Raw genomic sequence first — 19,463 nt, 5'->3', positions numbered from 1 at the left:
TCCCGCCTCCACCACACACAGCCACACACACATAAAAACACACGTGGACACACACACACACACACATAAATTCATGCACACACATAGGCTACTGAATAATGGCCTGATTGGTTTCCATGGAGCTCTGAAGCTTGGTGACAGTGCTGGAGTGTTAACACGTTCAGAGACAAGAGAGAGGGATGGAGGGAAGGAGAGACAGAGGGAGCGAGGGGGGTGTGATAGAGAGAACGAGAGAAAAGAGAGAGAGGGCAGTTAAATACAAAGAACATGTAGAGCTTTTGAATGGGAGAGATTTACCACCCACAGCCTGCAGACCTTCACCGAGGTTAAGGGCCTGTTTTGTCCTGTATCGTATTTCTCTGTGACTCAAAGAAGCTAGTTAACAAGAACTCAATCAGGAACTGGAGATCTCCTAACCACGGGGCTTTGCAACACCTTACAATTCGTTTTTAATCTTTATTTCCATTTTCCACTCTCAGGACTGAGATAGCAGCTCATACATTTACATTTACATTTTACATTTATTCATTTAGCAGACGCTTTTATCCAAAGCGTCTTCCAAGAGAGAGCTTTACAAAGTGCATAGGTCACTGATAACAACAAGATAGCCCCAAAAACATTGCGGGTAGCCAAAACATGAAACACATATTGTGAACAACCAAAATAAGTGCCAAAGGGAAGAACCACAAGAGCATGTAGTTAAACAAGTTACAATTAAACAACATGAATCGCTATAAGTGCAAGTGTACCTGTAGAAAAGCAAGCAACAGTAAAAAATATTTCAACAATTTTTAATCAGTTACCACTAACCAACAAGATCAGCAAGGCTCTATGCAAGAGTCGTTGCGATCCTTGAGGAAACTAACATGGGGTCCAGCAAACCATTTCTAAGTACCGTTGTACTCCCGGAACAAGTGCGTCTTGAGCCTTTTCTTGAAGGTGGGGAGACAGTCTCTGATGTGTCTCTGATGGAGGTGGGGAGTTGGTTCCACCACTGGGGGGCCAGACAGGAGAAGAGCTTGTGTTGGGACCGGGCGGTCTTGAGTGGTGGGACCACCAGGCGGTTGTCTGAAGAAGACCGTAGGTGGCGGGTGGGGGTGTAAGGCTGCAGGAGAGACTTGATGTAGTCGGGTGCAGTCCCGTTCACTGCTCGGAAGGTCAGTACCAGGGTCTTGAAACTGATGCGGGCCGTGATGGGTAGCCAGTGAAGGGAGATGAGGAGCGGGGTAACATGGGAGCGTCTGGGTAGATTGTAGACCAGGCAGGCTGCCGTGTTCTGAATCCTCTGGAGAAGGCGGGTTGCGCATGCTGGGAGACCGGCGAGCAGCGAGTTGCAGCAGTCCAACTTGGAGAGGACAAGTGCTTGGACTAGCAGCTGGGAGGAATGCTCAGACAGGTATCTCTTGATCTTCCGGATGTTGTAGAGGGTGAATCTACACGACCGGGAGACCGCAGAAATGTGGGCTGTGAGGGAGAGCTCGTCATCCATGGTAACCCCAAGGTTCCTGGCAGAGGATGAAGGGGTCACCGTCGCAGATCCCAGGGGGTGATTGAAAGATCGTGGGAGATGGAGGGTTTGGCCGGGATGATGAGGAGTTCTGTTTTGGCGAGGTTCAGCTGGAGGTGGTGCTCGGTCATCCAGGTAGAGATGTCTGTGAAGCAGGCCTCAATCCTAGCTGAGATCCCCGGATCGGTCGGGGGGAACGACAGGTACAGCTGCGTGTCGTCAGCATAGCAGGGGTAGGAGAAGCCATGGGAGGTGATGATTGGTCCAAGTGAGGTGGTGTACAGAGAGAAGAGGAGGGGTCCAAGGACGATAAAATCTATATCACAGGAAAAACAACCTAATTGCTTTCTCGCTCATCCAAAACAGGGAACAAGCTATCTTGGTTAACAAACAATGCACAGCTGAATAACCATTTATGAGGTATTAAACAGTTCCTCCTCTCCAGAAATGAATGACTGGCCCACAATGCACCTACAGTACGTGGCCGTATGGCCACTATTCATATGATAATGAAATGAGGGGACAAATAACCCAGTCTATCTGGCCTGTGGATGGTATCTCTGGTTCACCTCACTTTCAGAGAGAAAGCAGCTGAAGACACACAGGGGATGTGGAAGAGTTCCAAGTGATTTCAGCGGTGCCACGCAGAGCAGAGATCTAGCTGAGCACGTCCCCCTATATACGCTCCACACTGTCACTGTAAGACCATCATCCACGGTCCGGTGAGCACAAGCACACCCACACACCACACACACATATGTGCAAACACACATGCTGAGCATGCACACACACAAAGAGGCATACACAAGTGCATCTGTGTGTGTGTGTGTGTGTGTGTGTGTGTGTGTGTGTGTTGTGTGTGTGCAGTGTACGAGAATGTGCTTCTTCCCAGGCTTCCCTGTAGAACCAATTTTCATTTACTAGCTTTGTGCAATCGATACAGCCAGGGAAGCATCACCCAGACTGTTAATTATCCCTGACAGGACAACACTCTACTGCTGCACTACAACATGAGCAACTAACACCAAAACCTATCACCTCACCTCCAACTACTACCAACACCTGTCACCTCACCTCCAACTACTACCAACACCTGTCACCTCACCTCCAACTACTACCAACACCTGTCACCTCACCTCCAACTACTACCAACACCTGTCACCTCACCTCCAACTACTACCAACACCTGTCACCTCACCTCCAACTACTACCAACACCTGTCACCTCACCTCCAACTACTACCAACACCTATAACTTCACCTCCAACACCTATCACCTCACCTCCAACTACTACCAACACCTGTCACCTCACCTCCAACTACTACCAACACCTGTCACCTCCAACTACTACCAACATCTATAACTTCACCTCCAACACCTATCACCTCACCTCCAACTACTACCAACACCCATCACTTCACCTCCAACTAACACTAACCACATTTACATTTACATTTAGTAATTTAGCAGATGCTCTGAACCAGAGCGACTTACAGTAAGTACAGGGACATTCCCCCCGAGGCAAGTAGGGTGAAGTGCTTTGCCCAAGGACACAACGTAATTTGGCACGGCCGGTAATCGAACAGGCAACCTTCAGATTACTAGCCCGATTCCCTAACCGCTCAGCCACCTGACTCACCTCCCAAACATGGTGGAAGGAGCCCCAGAGACACACGGGTTAGAGCCTCACACATAATAATGAACCAACAATGATTCTAATTCATATTTTACAGGCTAATTGGCTAAGCAGCTAATGAGCAGCCGCGCTAACAGCAGAAGGACAGCAAGGCGGCTCGGTGGGTGTTTTTAGATACAATCAGGTGGCCATCTTGAATTGTTTGTTTGTGACAGCAGGAGAGGAATGAGTTTTCTCCTCCTCCCTCCTTCTTCTTCACCCACGCTGGGAGTCCAGCTCTCTCACCACCTGTCTCCACACCGCACTCCCCAAGCCGTCAGGGGCACACACACACTTCACTCAGAAACTTCCACACACATACATTTCACTCAACAACACTCAATCACACGTTTCAAACACTCCCCTCTCTCACTGTGTGCAGAGTTTTACAAGAGGAACACATTCAAAGGGCAATACCTGAGTAACCTTGGCAACTGAGCATGGCTATTCATAACTGCATTGCTGGAATCCCCAGAAGGAGTTCTTCTGTGCTCTGATACAAAACCTGAAAAATGACCTAAAAACTTATTCAGTGTACTAATAAGCATGGCAAAGAGGGAACCTAGACAGGTCAAGTATTTTTATCCTGAGGCCTCAGCCAGATAATGAGTGAGTTCCAGTACTTACTCCAAAAAAGTCTCTTCAGACGCAAATGTACCATATTAACAGTTTCTCTGGTTCCCAAGCTCACATGAGACACATAGAGATAATAGTGTTTCATTACAGAGGTGCATATCAATATAATGATTCACTGTATAAGCTCAAAAACAAAAAGCATAAGAGCAGAGTGCAGTGAGCGATAAAGAGGGATAACGAGAGAGAGAAAATAGGGATAGCTAGATCTGTAAGAGAGGTGAGAGTGAAGGGAGATATGCCAACGGTGTGTGCAAATGAGACTGTAGTGTGGGTAAGGTGGAAAGCTGGGCTGGGATAGTGTATATATCTGTGTGTGTATGTGTGCGCGTGTATCTGTATGCTTGCTGTGTGAGCCCTGGGGAGATGAGGGGGTGTGTGTGTAAAGGTGGTCCGGCTCTCAGCCTCTCTCTGACCCAGTGGAGGGAGACCAGTCCGGAGCAGATGGGGGGTACAGACAGCCCTCTGAGGACCCTTCCAGACACCTCTCCTCTCCCCTCCGTTCTCCTCCCCTCCCCTCCTCTCCTCTCTGCTCTTCTCTCCTCTCATTCTTTCTCTCATCCATGCTCTGGGCTCCCTGATCCACGTGACAGCACAGGGAGAATAGGATGATATCATCCAGGGGGTTCCAGTAGAGTGTACCCCATCCAAAAGAACAGACACTAGACTAGAGAGAGAGAGAGAGCGTGTCATCCCAGCCTGGCACATAGGCTAAAGGATTCACTCCATAAAAGCTTGGCAGACCACAAAACTGTGGAGCATAGAGACAGAAAAAAAAAGAAACAAAGAAACAAAGAAAGGGAAAGAGAGAGAGTGTGTGTGTGTGTGTATTTTCATCCCATCCCAGACACAGCACATGCAGTATCTATTTGAGTAAAGGCAGTGCGTGTGGGTGGTAAAGCAGAACATGCTGTCATGCTGTCCCCATGACAAGCTCTGTGTCCAAGCTCTGTGTCCTTTAATTACAGCACCAGGGCCTTCCTTCTCCCAGAACTCCCCTCTCATGACACACAAGCACGCACATGCACGCACACACGCACGCACACACCCTGACACCTGTCCACAAGGCAGATTAGATGTACACTGCATCAATAATTTACACACACACACACACACACACACACACACACACACACACACACACACACACACACACTCCCCTAGATGGACAGGTTCTCTTTGAGTAACCAATAGCATTACACGATGTGGACTGTGGCTCCAGCCCATAGAAACACAGATATCTAGAGACCTGGCTGCACAGTGCAGGGAGACCTACATATTGAGGCTAATGTGTTTTTTGATGATGCCTCCTGTGTGCTCACAACACAAATAGCAAACGGCAGCTCCCTTACCGCAAGCCCGGTGTGATAACAATGGTGTGGTAGAGAATAGGTGTGTGTGTGGGGGGGGGGGGGGGGGGGGGCAATGAGTCAAAGAGCTGGACTATTTTTAGCAACACCTGAATAAAACAATGTCCCTGGGCCGTCGCTCGGCACTAACGCGAGGATCCATCATGGTTCCCGCTTCAGACGTCTCTACTAGCAGCACACGAGGCCTGTTTAGCGGGAGCTTTCATCTCTCTGCCTTTGTTGTAGATGAGACAGCATTTCAGCTGTCCTCATTTACAGCAGAAGAGTAAAACACGTACGTACGCGCACACACACACACACACACACACACACAAACACAAACACACTCGGAACAGAATGCAAATGCTTTGCGTTGTTATTTCCGAATCAGTCATTCATTACCATATTACGCCTGGATGATGAGATGTGCCTCAGCTGTCGAGAGAAAGCATTCTAGTTGTATTTCATTTTCATTCGACTGATTGAAAAAAACGTAACTCTAATGTAGTATACATCCAATCTCTATCGAGTGAGATGACTGGGATGCATTATCTAACCGAATAGGCTTATAGAGGGACAAGCTATGTCCCAATAAACTATAAATGGTCATTAAATTGAGCTCAGGGCTGTAGTGATTTTCGATGTTCACCCTAACCTTGTCAGCTAGCATTACCATATGTATTTTGCAGTGAAAAGCCATTGATATTGATCAAGCTCCGCAGTAGCACTTTAAGCTAATCCTTACCGGGAAATACTTGCAGTGGAATCCTTTAAAACACCAGAATGGCCCCTGTGTTGGTGTTGTTGTGTGTTAATGCACTCACACTGATACCAGCTACCATTAGCCTGGTATTTTCACACAGAACACAAAAAGAAACATCTCTACCGTGTGGTGGGAGCTTGAATATTGTACGTTGAATAATGAGTACATTTCAGCTATGTCAGACACAGGGGGGCTGGAATTTTGAGCAGTTTATAACAACAGAGCTTTTTTTCTCAAAATCTGCATAATTATTGAGGTTAATTCAACAAAAAACCCTTGCTTGCATGCCATTGTCTTTAACTACACCCTGCTTGGCGAATTAATTAATCACAAAGCAAGCAGACAGATGAGCAGTGAAGATGTCTTCACAGAGACCAGCCACTTGAAAAAAGGAGAGAGGAGAAAAATGAGGAGGAGAAGGAGGAGAAGGAAGAGGAGGAGGAGAGGAGGGAGGATAGTAATAAGGTGGAAGAAAAGGACATTGAACAAAAGAACAGAAGACAAACAGTATCTATTTGTATGCAGTCAGGCCTTGAGACCTCAGTGATACTATTTCCCTGGCATCTGTGCTACATGCTCACTGATCCAAAACCTGCAGGGAGCCGAGCAGCTTCACGTCTCCCTGACTGACCCTTCCCTTCATTAATAAAACCCGCAGCAATGCAGTCTGAGACCAGCCCTGCTAACCATGCTAACAATACACCACACACATTTTAACATTGTACTCATTTACCAGACGCTTTAATCAAAAGCGGTGTTCAAACAGTGCATAAAAAGTACAGCAGAAGAGGAAGTATCAGAAGTGCATGGTTCTAATAGTTTTTTGTTGGTCAGTGAAGAACTGCACCAGAACCTACCTAAGAACAACCTTCTCTTTACCCAGCAGTCTAAGCGAGATGTTGGCAGCTAGGAGGAATGTATTGTGTAAGATCCTCTGTTTGTGGTAATGACAAACAGCTGCAGGGATGGCCGTAATCACATTCTGCCACAGAGTATTGGTTTAAACACCTACAGTTATTGCATTGAGAGAATGAACCCAAACAGATGCTATTTCACTGCCGGCACACAAATACAATCAGATGAGTTAACATGTTTAAACATGGGCGTCCTTTGAGTACTAATGTTCAAAGCAGGACAAACATCTCCTGGTCCCTGGCATGACATATATGTGCCCTTGACATGATTAAGGCCTTGGATGTCATGTGAAGGGCAGGTGGTGGTGAAGTGGGAGGGTCTGGGCTGGACTCGGTGGTCCTCTTGTCCAGATGAATTAGCCGCCTGAGTGGGGACTGGAACCTGAGAGCCCCCCCCTGTCTCCAGCCTGTCCTTGGAGGCTCTTGTTGGGTCTGGAGAGGGGGTTATGGTGGTTACATTCTGCTCTGACCCAGACCAACTTGCCTGTCCAGGCTTAATACTAGCCTCTCAAGGTCCTCTCCACCTCTCTGCTTGAGTAGTCAATTAGGCTGTAAGAGCCCTGACAACAGACGCCAGGACTTTAGCCTGCCGGTAAGTCCAGGAGTGTTGTTGGTTGACTTGGTCACTTGATTTTTGAAGGGGGGGATTGGGAAGGAGCAACATAGCAAGCCCTTAAGGCAGACAAACCTCAAACAAGGAAGCCTGTTGAAGTCACACAATAAACACAAGAGAGAGCAGGTACTAGTCACACAAAGAAAAGTAATCATTTAACTGGAAGGTTTTTGTGCTGCTCTCTTAGTTGTTGTTTTCATGTCGTTTGAGCACTTTTCTGCCGTGGGTTTGTTGACTCTCGGAACCAGAGACGTTGTGTCTCCCGGGAGCACCTGCCATGTTTGGATCAAACTGGAGGAACCAAGGAGCAAACGATCATGAGAGAAAGATCCCCGCCTTACAAACTCTGCTTGTTTTAGATTTAATGTGCTCATTTGAGATGATAGGGAGTTTCACCTCAGCTAGCAGTATTTTTTTTTTAAGACAAAAAGCTGAAATCTGAAATTTCCTCCTACTTATCTGGTGCTCTTGTAAGTGCTGACAGGTCCATTCTCTGCCATGGTAATCTCTGTATTCTTCTAGAAAGAAATGCCCTGCCCTTATAAGAATGGCCTGGATCAGCACTTTACATTGCATTTCCTCTAACCATGAAGTAATCACAATACCAGTGTGAGCTGTCCGGCTCCTCTTTCAGCCAGTACACTCAATCTAGAGTGGCGAGAGTCAAAAAGCCCCACACAGTGCTCGGCATCCCGACCTGGTGTGCCTTTCACATGGTAAACAGTTTCAGATTGGGCCCTGTATTGTGCAGCTATAATACAGCATCTGCTTTATGGCATGGAAAAAATGCATTGTCCCCAGGGGCAGTGAAAGAGCTATTGAGGGACTGCCGGGGACTCCTCTGGAGCAGAGTGGCTTTGACCGTGACACAGGCAGGTGGGTGGTGGTCAAACAGCACAAGTGAAAGCCTGCGAGCTAACGCTTGGACTGGGGCTACCAGGCCAGACAATGATGGCAGGCTGGACAAATGGAGAAAGGCTATCTTTGAACTTCACCCTAGTGAGGGAATAGAAAAATTGTACTCATAGTCACAGGTGGATTAAGATATAAAGTTTTGTTTTGAAAGAGGTTTGCTCATCAGAAGCTGGGGGATAAAAGGTTTCCAGTCAGAGTAAGAGTAGAGTTTCGGAGTTGTGGAGTTTGTGTCAAATTGCTGCAGTGTGCTTTGGAGGAAGGCCAGGTAGGAAGGAGACACTTCTCTGCAGAAAAGAGAGAGAGCAATGGGAGAGAGGCAGTGAGAATGAGAGAGAGGGCAGGAAAGAGAGAGAGAGAGAGGGTGGGAAAAAGAGAGGGGATGGGAAAGAGAGAGAAAGGGGATGGGAAAGAGAGATACCAATCTTTCCAGATATCCCTCAGCCCTTTACCTCTCTATTAAACATTTAGAGCGACAGGCCTTGCACTCTGCGACAGTGGGGAGCAGAGAGGTTTCAGGGGTGTGTGTGTGTGTGTGTGTGTGTGTGTGTGTGTGTGTGTGTGTGTGTGTGTGTGTGTGTGTGTGTGTGTGTGTGTGTGTGTGTGTGTGTGTGTGTGAGAGAGAGAGAGAGACGGACAGAGAGAGGAAGGGGAAGTGACAGAGAGTCTGGGTGTTGAGCATAGGGTTCTGCAGTGGGCCTCAGGGGGGCTGAGAGCCTAGAGAACTCTGGGAGACAGAGGCTCATTACTGTGGGGACTGGAAGGTAACTTTTCAATGTCAGAGAAGCGGTTATATCACATGATGCTCTGATCTCACGGCACAAAACTTCCATACTCTACCCTCGGTGACTATCGCCCCCACTGCAGATGGACGGTTTGGAAGATTTCACCTGATTTCTAATTACTTTCAGTGGTTCTTTACATCTAGCCAGGGATAGGATAGAGCTGGTTAATGGGTAGGCTGAACGCTATCATGGTGGAAGCCACTTAAGCACGACTCTTGTTTACTCGCTAAGTCATCCTCTGAGTGATTATACTAATTATAGAGATCTGTTGGTCCTCATCAGTGGACAGATGGTAGTCAGAGCTTTTACTGTCTGCGTTCAGCCCTGACTCAGGATCTACAAGCCTGTTAAGGATTCATTTCTAAGACTAAAACTGGTATGGGAAAGTTGAAGTGCAAATAGACACTAGCCAATTGAATAGTTGCATTCTATTATCAAGCACCAACACTACCTTCACAAAGCGTCACAATAACAAAAACTGGTTTGGATTCAGAAAGGCACAACATGCGGGAGTGAGACTTGCTGTGGTGCACTGTTATGTAAAAGAGTCACTTTTTTGACAGTTGAGCCATGTCTGATGAGGAATAGTGAATGTCATGTCAATCAAAGTGAAGGGCTATGACCGGTTGTTGTCCAGGATGGTTAAGCTCTATGGACTAGACACTCTATTATGCTTCAAGACTCTAAACAATATGAGTCAAAGGCAGAGAAAGGGATTGTGCTATAGATATGGTGGGCTGGAAAGAATTTCCATCACATTGGTTGGTTAGATCGATTCAGGCCTTTATTTAGCCTCGCCTACTTCTTTCTTTTAGACCATCATTTGGAATGCGGTAATTCACTCTTGCTGTCTTGGACAAACTCCTGTGACTACTGCCAAAGCTCTGTCTCTAGCAGGAAATTCACATTCCGTTTAAAATGTCTTGTGACTAAACCATAAAGAAATGATAAGAAAACTCAGAGGTAGTTCTTAAAAAGAAGGACTGAGAAAAAACATCCTTATTTTCGCTGCGTTTGACACCATGGCATGAACAAAACAACTTGGGAACAAAAGCTATCCCCATGAGAAAACAAGAATGCGAGCAACCCACTGCAAATCTGTATTATGATATTGTAAGAACAGAAAGCCATTGTGTGAGTAAAAGTTACCCACACCAGTATAAAGGTAGTAGACTATGAGAGAACTGCTTTCCTAGCTATAGGTCGGGGGGAGGGGGGGGGGGCATGGAGACAGGGAAGGGAGGGGACATTTGGGTGGGAAAATTTGCCTGAGGCCTCCAACAGGTGCATTGTCTCCACCATCAAAGAAAGAGCCATGTTTCAGTCTAGATGATGCGCCCTGGTGAGAAGGACAGCAAGCTCCGGTCACTACCTCTTCGTTCTCTTTCTGACCCCCTCCCTGACCCTTGTCTCATCCATTTATGTCCAACCAAACCCAACCTTCTTTAAACGTCTTTAGACATGAGGCCTTTACCTGAGCAATAGAGCTTTCCTGATTGGGAGAATCCTATTTAGATGGACTCTAATGACCACAGTAAACAAGTACTTTCCTTCCGTGCACTTTAACACATTGAAGGGAAAAAGTCAATAATGTTTTACGGGCATGGCAGCCTCATAAACGTGTTAAGAAGGGGGAAGGACCACACGCTGGGTTTTATTTACACTCACTACCACATCTAAGGAAACTGGATTTGGAAGTGTGTAAACTCCTACAGAAACACTCTGCTATCTCCACTGGGTGTCTAAGCAACGCTTAAAACGTCCACATCAAAGTGTGTGGATGTTTCAGATACGGCAAACAGACTTGGGAAATGTAAGTAATTCAGTTTAGAATTATCTTTTACAAATGCTAATGCTGGTTTTATAAACAATCGTGAATTGTGTTGTATTATGATGTTATTGTTGTACTGCAGTTGAGATATTATTATTATATTGTTTACTGGGCCTGGGAGCTGTGATGTGGTTACTTTGCACTGTGCCAGATAAATATAGACCGTTCCTTACCTCTGACCACCAACACTGTAAGAACCATGCACTTCCAATCCTTGATTTTCTGCTGTACTTTCTGCTTTGCTTTGGATAAAGAAACATGAATAACCACCCCTGATAAAACAGAGACGAGAAGTTTACTTTCAGACTCACACCTGAGAAGGCCAGCAGCTCCATGTTGATGGGTAGGATCCGCCTGCTCCATGGCCCCCGGCCATGCTGTTTCTGGGGGTGAACAGCATAGGCCTGCGGGGTGGAGGAGTGGGAGTCGTGGTTGTTGTGTATCTGTCTGCACTGCCGTCAGATTAAAGGAGTGTAGTTATCGCTCTCTCCCAGTGCTGGGTTGGGGTAATCCAGAGGAGTCTGACTCGGGGTGCTGAACGCTTAATTCGATTTTTTTTTTTTACATTGGGGAATAGCATGGAAAATCCAATCAGCGTATACCCCATGTAGTTAGTAGCATCCTAGTTTGCCTGGTGACTAGAAATGGATGTATAACTCAAATGGAGGTATTATGTGAAAAGCTTCAACATAAATTTGAATTCATTAAAGTGTGAATCAGAGTAGCAGCAAGCGTGTGTGTCTACTTCCTTAGATAGGCCTTAGATCTAACAGCCACGGTTTGGAAGGTCTAATCCATGTACAGTATCACACCGTAGTGTCCATGTAACCACATCTGATACTTGAGAGCTCTGCGTCCCCAGAGCAGCTGATAAGATAAGCAGTGTTTCAGGTACAGAACAAAACACTATCTCCTGTGCCTACAGGAGGGTGTGTGCCCCATCCCTGTTATAGACAGAAGAAAAGAGGTCAGGCGCTCAGTAAGAAAACACAGTGGCTCTTCTCCATGGGACGGATCAAGGATGGCAAATATTGTCAGAACTGAGGCAGGGTGGGAAGTGGAGGTTTAACCGGAATGCTGTAGGGAAGATCAGTAATGAATATTGTGCTGCAGAGAGAGACACCGGAGGGCTATCATATGGCTCTCTGTCAGCTGCTCAAGACAGCGTCAACGTTCCTGGTGAAGATAAAAAGAAGCATCCCTTTAGTCTGCCAACCAGAGCAGTGAGAGAGTGAGAGAGTGAGAGTGAGAGAGTGAGAGTGAGAGTGAGAGAGAGAGAGAGAGAGAGAGAGAGAGAGAGAGAGAGAGAGAGAGAGAGAGAGAGAGAGAGAGAGAGAGAGAGAGAGAGAGAGAGAGAGAGAGAGAGAGAGAGAGGAGAGAGAAATGATAAAGTAATCTGCTAATCTGGTAAAACTCAGCTAAAAGCTCTAAAACTAACAGGTTTTCTAATTCTATAAGCACACAGCTATCATCCTCTGAAAAAATGGCATGGTAGATGAAAACCATAAAATCTACTAGTTTACATCTTTCCATTTTTGCCATAATACTTTAAATTAGAGTTTCCAATTAAGAGGAATTTGATCATTACTATTTTGAAAAAATTATTTGGATTTAATGTTTATTACTGGAAATGAGACAGTGTATACAGTAGATATGAGAGCTCCTGTGTCTATACAGTAAGCTACTCCAAAATCTACAACAATACCAGCTATTCTCCCTCAGCGGCCTGGCACATACTGTACTGTTGAATACATCATATATTGTTGAATATCTGAAGGATTCTCTGAAACTCAGATGTTCCCGATCCTCAACATAAAGCTAAATGTCATTCGCATCAGGCAGTCCACTTCAAAACCCAGCTATAGGAATTCCCACTCAGTGACCCCTTCACCAGCGGTTAGAATCTGAAAGTGTTCTATTTTCTCTCAGAGAACTGGGGTTCTGTGGAGGCGTGCTTTCTGTCACGCAGTAACCTCCTTTGAGTAACACGTCCTCCACGGTCGTGCCGGTCAATAGGACCTCTGGTCATGTGTCATTGTGGCGAGGGGCCAGGGTGGGCCCTGAGAGGCTTCAAACCAGCCAACCTTGAAAGCAGTTCCATTAGGTCTACTTTAAGCTGCACTCTATTCAACATCAGCCATGACTCTCAATCCTAGGGTCCAGTAGAGGGTATGGCCGCAATGGGAAAGCAAGACAATGCTCAAATCTGGCTCACATGCTAATGAGTGTCATTCTATGTGGGAATTTGTTTTGATGTGAAGCACTCACTTAATAACGTAGAAAGAACCAACTAGCACAGATAAGATAACAAGGTTATTTGGGAGTCAGGTGGCTAAACGGTTAGGGAATCGGGCTAGTAATCTGAAGGTTGCCAGTTCGATTCCCGGCCATGCCAAATGATGTTGTGTCCTTGGGCAAGGCACTTCACCCTACTTGCCTCGGGGGAATGTCCCTGTACTTACTGTAAGTCGCTCTGGATAAGAGCTGAGATGGAACTCAGGCACAGTATTTCATTGGGTTCCCAGTGCTAGCACTCTCTAAGAAGTCACAAGAGTAAGAATTCTTCCATCTTCCTCATGGCTAAGGCTTGCCAGTACAAGGAATTATCTTAGTGACAATGACATTCTTCCATCCACTGAAGATCCAGAGAGGCAGCTAGCCAGGGAAGAAGGAGGGAAGGACATGGAGATTACACTGATTACTATTCCACTATATGTTTGATCTTGAATTGCTCTGGTCAAGGGTCTGACGGTAGTCTACTTCCCATGGTCTGCTGTGTTCATTATTATATGCAATTTCTCTGTTTTTCTCACGAGGAGGCTTGATGAAAAGGATATCGTAAAAAAAAATCTACTGAATTGCTGGAGATTGTAGACCAAAGGTTAATGTGTTTATGAGCTACGCCAATGTAAATAATCATTATACAAATGAATCTCATTAAAGTCAATTCAAATGTATCTAAAAGTCTGAGAAGAAAGATTTTCCTTATTATGAACAGTGATATCTACGTGAAACACAGCACTCGTAAGCAGGGCTATCCTTTTTGGAGAAAAACAAAATTCCTGACGATGCGGCTGTCTCCCCTCTTTCCACAGCTAACTGGAGAACTCTGCACCCAGGAACACTCTGCCTGAACAAGAAGAATTTGCTATAGCTGACAGCATCAATTAGCCTCATGGCAAACATGTCTAATGTTCATTGTCCTGGCATTGGAAATCATTGGTCCTCTTAAACGTCCCTCAACATGTGACCTCAGGATCCCTCACCAATTGGTGCTTCTGAATAAAAGGGGACTGGTTTTACATCACTCAGTTTATGATTCTAATGGGTTTTTGACCTCAATCTTCTCTAATCATTTTGAAGCCTAGACAAAGATTATGCGGGTATAGATTATGCTTTTGAAAAACACAATCAGGAGAACAACAAAAAAATAATATCAGGCAAGTGTTTGTGTTTTTGTTTGAAATCTGAAAGGGGACATGAACATGTATCTTGAAATGAAAAGGAAAAATCACCCGATTCACACTGGGATTTGTTTACCATCCCATTTCTTTGTCTCCCCACCCAGAGAATTTTCCCAGGATTCCCGTGGGTTGTGTTTGGGAGGTTTAGGGGAGGGGGGGGGGGAGAAAAGCCCATTGGTCTCAGAGCCCCAGAAATGGGATAGAGAGCCAAGCTGTCATCCTTGTTGGATTAAGGACCCTTCAGTTGTGGCCGCTGGGCTGCTAACAGAGGTACCAACCTAGGGCCCAGGACCAGGGTGGAGGAAAGGAGCGAACAATAACGGACCTGCCCCCAAACAGGTTTGAGAGGTCAGTGGGCCTGCTGAACCATGGCAAAGCCACTGTGTACTTCTGTGTCACCTTAATCCACGGGCTAACACCTAAATGTGGCCTGTCTTCCCGTTTGATTCAATTGTGCACTCTCTCAGAGCCCAGGTCCCAGCTAGCTGATCCAAGCTCCCTCTCTGCCCAGTACAGAACTTCACACACTGCTGTGAAACATACTTTATATACAGTGGCAACATTCAGATGAGGTCTGCAGGGGAGCATGGGAGTGAGGAAGCTGGTGGGTTTTAATTTGCTCTTTCCTGACCGGCCCGCTCTTTAAATCACTGAAAGGAAAAAGCAGGATAAGAGCTGTGGTGGCATATTTGCTGAGCAATTAGACAACACAAGTGGGCAGAGCCGCAGTGCCAACAGTAAGGGGGGCGGGTAGGTCTCCTTAAGCCTATGCAAATGTGCAGGAAGGAAGCATGAGAACGGTCCAGGGAGTGTTCAAGTGCACGCTCTTCCCAAAACCCCAGCACAGACCCTGCTGGTGGGCCAGCGCCCCTGCTCCTGTTGTCTGGTCACTCTTGTCTCTAAATGGGCTTTGGAATGAAGGACCTCTTAAGCCACTCCACTGCACGCCTCCCCAGAGCAGCAGGCTCCCACACATCTGCAGCCCAGAGAGGACCAGGGCCTGGGCCCGCGCTCGGGTTGCTAGGGTCTGGAGCTCCCAAAGGCTGCCGGGGGCTGCCCATGGCCAGAGGTGCTTCACTTGCAGAAGGAGACTACGAAGTGTTCAAACAGAGCCTCGGCACCCAGGCTTCTATAGTGGCTCCCCTTGGCGCTGACCCTGCAGCACCCCCCTACTTCACAAGAAAGGGGCAAGAACAACGGCCCAGCCAGCATGGCCAGAGAAAACAGACCCTCTTTGTTCTCCCTGCCCCTTCTCAACGTCCCGTTGAAGTACATGATCCCCCCCCCCTAAAGCCGGCAGACCCTCCCTCTCTCTGTCTCTCTCTATTCCTGTTTTCCTTCTCCTCCACTGGGTGGTAAAATAGAAAAGCAACAAACTAACCCCACCCTTATGTTTATCATGCTCGTATCACAAGAGTACAGGAACTCATGTTTGGTATCATCCCCAGTTACAAGAGGCTCAAGAGACCTGTCAGGCACTCTGGGGCTGAGGAAAGTAAAAAAAACTAAAACATCACATTCCATTATCCTCACCACCCTCTTCAAACACTAGTTTTTTTGCAGTCAATCCCTCACAGTTCGTTCGAACAAAAAAAGAGCATCACTTTCGCTTTGTTCTCTCTAAGGGCTGTAACAAACTGACATGGGCAATAAATCTGTTGCCCAGGTAACCTTGAGTGATTTGGCCTGAACACCAGAATGGTGGTAACAAAATAGGTAATAATGACTGAGTACTGGCCACTCCTGGCTGGCCATCTGTCCAAGCAACCACACCAGGTCTACCTTACCCCACCTCAAACTGACCAGCCGGTTATTCAAGAAAGTTGTTTGTATCCGAATGAAATTGTGATCAGAATAAGGGCTTGTTAAATTTCCACTTTCTATCATTACCAGCCAAATATGGGCCAATTATTGTAGCAAAAATATATCCTTCGTTTATCCAGGATGAGCTCTAGCAAACATAATACATCCGACTGTATTTGTATCACCTAATTATGTCTGGGTCCTGCAGGCAGCCACATAGGGATCACTCCATTTTCTTATTTTTCTAAGTCATCGGTCTTCATCCAGTCATGATAATTTAATACAGGTCTTTGATGTAAACAACAACAGTTCCAGCTGCATGGAAGGGCTCAGAGGAACGTGTCAATCCCCATTAGTGCCTGAGCCTAACCGAGTGTGAAACTCTAATTGCACTCACCAGCTTGCCACCACTCAGGACACACCAAGAGGTGTATGTTTGTTCACGTATGTGTGTGTGTGTGTGTGTGTGTGTGTCCGTGTGTGTGTGTGTGTGCGAAGATGTGTGTGTTGGGGGAGGGGGTGAGGGGATGGGGATGTGTGTGTATACAGTAAGTGTATGTGTGTGTGTGTGTGTGTGTGGTCACACACCATGGGAACCAATGGCCCACCCAGGTACTGTGCACGCAGCCATGAAGAGGACCGGGACACGGTCCCCACTGCAGTCTCCTAAAAAGCCATTCATCAGTCCCACAGTGAGGCAGAGACAAGGCCGCACCAGAGATGCCAGTGCTGTCACGGTGCGGGGTCTCCAGGCCCTGTGGGAACACACACCCCCAGACTGGGGTGACACTAATGGATGTACATGGGCCTCCATTGGTCCCTGGAGACCACTCACATATCACAGCAGAGAAGAATCCCACCTTCATTCACATTGTTTTCGAATCATTTCTATTCAAGGTAAGGAGTCACTTCTGTAAACCAGGACTAACCACTGATGACACGTCTCTAAATCATGCTTATCTTGTGATTTGCTATCATACAGCAGTGCTCATACAGTAACACCATAATATAGTACTGCTATCATACAGTAATACCTACGAGTGGAGCAGTGGTAATGACAACCTCGGCGAGGTTGGAATCAACAATGTGTGGAACAGAACAGCATTGGTTTTCACCTAACCCTGCACTGGAACAGCAGGCATACGATCAGAGGGACTACTATTTAAACAACCAATCTTCTATACTGGACTTCAGTCGTGTTTCTTATGTCTCTCGCTCTTGTTTCTCATTCATTGTAGACAAAATTATAAAACCAGTTCTAGATCAAACACCAGTGAGTCATATGTTCAAATCAGTTCCTGGAAGTGGACGGTTATGACATCAGCATGACAGGACCTAGTTCAGGGGGCATGGATGTATGAGCCTCATTGTCCCGCCGTCGGGGGAGTCCACAAATGCCTGGAAGACGGCGCAAGAGAACGAATCACTTCTCAGTGAATAGTCTGCATGCTTCTTCAACCCACAGAGTAAAATAAGTAGCATTTTCCTTCCACCACCCCGGCGTTTCCCATGGTCAACCACCGTCTGCCACCAGCCGCCCGCCATTGGTTTTAGGTCACCAGGATGACTGGAACTCCCACAATAAAACCAGCCAACGTGTGTCATGATAATCCCTTAGTTATGCAAATCCATGGCTAGTGTCATTTAGCGGTGAAATGTAGCACTATTTAGGTCACTGTCTTGACCCATTTTCAGCCCTGGTCAAGTGAGAGTGAATTGTCCAGTCGACAGAAGTATTAGGGTCGGTAGTAAGAGTGGGTCTCTCAGTAATGTGAATGTTACAGCACTGGAATGGTATCAACTGAACTCTGAAGTGGATGAGCGTATGTCCATAGCTGGGTCAGCACACAGACAATAGAGTATAAATAATAAGCAAGAAGGCAGTTTCACACATTTGGCGCTCTTTCTGAATTTATGCAAATATGCCATACGGAAGGTCAGAAGAATATTGTTATCTGATTCGGGAGATTAACCATAGTCTGTTTAGACTGCATAAATATCACAGGAAAGTGTGTCAGGCCTTTTATACACAAACTAGATGACCGGCATTAGTCATTAGCATTGTATTAGTTGGTGTATCTGACTGAAAAGAGAAAGTGTGCTTGTTTGGGTGAATGTCTGTTGTGGAGGGATCAGGGTGGGGAGGGGGGGATGTACTATGAATGAAGCTATAAGAGGGGGAGGGGGATTGGGTGGGAATGTTTTTGCAGTAATGCAAGTGTTTGTCTTGACAGAAATAAATGACATCAGATTTGATGCATAAACCTCCTGGGACTATTATATAAACATTTGATCTTGAGACAAAATAGGATGGACATTTAGCGATAAATAAATACATATATATTTAGGATAACAGCCATGTGGTAACATAACCTTCCATTAAAAAATTACGTAAAACACAAACACAATCCCAAAAGATTAATCTAATTGAAAATGGTGGGTAGGATGTTTACGCAACGGTATGACACAGGCTATGGACAACTAGTCACGAAACGCAATCGTAAAGATAAGGTGTTCAAAAGCCTGCCGTCAAACTAGAGACATTATCTGTCATGGATGCATAATATCTATCACATTGTGGATGACTTGTTATGAGAAGGCTATCTGAATCTTTTCATTCAGCATCTTCCGCTTATTCCAGGGTCACTCAAATGTTGACAGCTGAGCACACCACTAGACAAGCCGTAGATATGGGCTTGTACACCTGTTTTGAGTAAATAAAATTATACAAACTCTAGAAATCCAAAGTCTATCATAATTTGTAAAAAATTCCATTATAGTGCGCAGGGTTAGGCTACTCAATAAATGAAAACAGTCAGGGGGTTTTCTCATTCAAACAACACCCACCTTTCGCAAAGAAAAACTACTCAAGTGACTCAATTGCCACAGACCTATACTGCGCGACTTGTCCTGCAACAGTCTACTTTTTAAATACTGATGCTTACCTTTCGATGTCGCGGTGATGCGCAATGCGATGGATTCTGTGTATCTATAGGGTTCCTGCGACAGACTGATATCTCTCCTGTGTGTATTTACGACAGTGCCCCGTTCAGTTCACTTGCCTCCTCTTCAACCACTGGTCCTCTCTGCTCCCACCAGTTCACTAGACGGGCTCCAGCAGCTGCGTTCTCTGCGCACGCTTCAAGCGCGCTCTGCAGCGCCCCGCTACAGATAAATGGTGGCCTCGAGGCACTAAACCATTTCGGCAAAATAT

At 46.2% G+C, this 19,463-nt stretch overlaps 1 protein-coding gene across 4 annotated transcripts in view; it reads right to left on the bottom strand.

Moving 5' to 3' along the window:
- The window catches only part of LOC136942542 (neuronal cell adhesion molecule-like), a 61,583-nt gene extending 42,320 nt beyond the window's left edge, over positions 1 to 19,263 (bottom strand). For 3 of the 4 annotated variants that reach the window (XM_067235486.1, XM_067235491.1, XM_067235490.1), the window contains exon 1: positions 19,195 to 19,242. The gene's annotated coding sequence lies outside the window, so the exon portion shown is untranslated. Of the gene's footprint in view, positions 1 to 19,194 lie in introns of all 4 variants that reach the window. The other variant, XM_067235487.1, reaches the window with a different exon arrangement.
- Between the last annotated feature and the right edge of the window lie 200 nt (positions 19,264 to 19,463).

The sequence above is a fragment of the Osmerus mordax genome, chromosome 4 (genome assembly GCF_038355195.1).
Source record: "Osmerus mordax isolate fOsmMor3 chromosome 4, fOsmMor3.pri, whole genome shotgun sequence".
NCBI classification, from domain to species: domain Eukaryota; kingdom Metazoa; phylum Chordata; class Actinopteri; order Osmeriformes; family Osmeridae; genus Osmerus; species Osmerus mordax.
The sequence above is the reverse complement of the archived record's forward strand: the minus strand, read 5'-3'. Positions and strand labels throughout refer to the sequence as shown.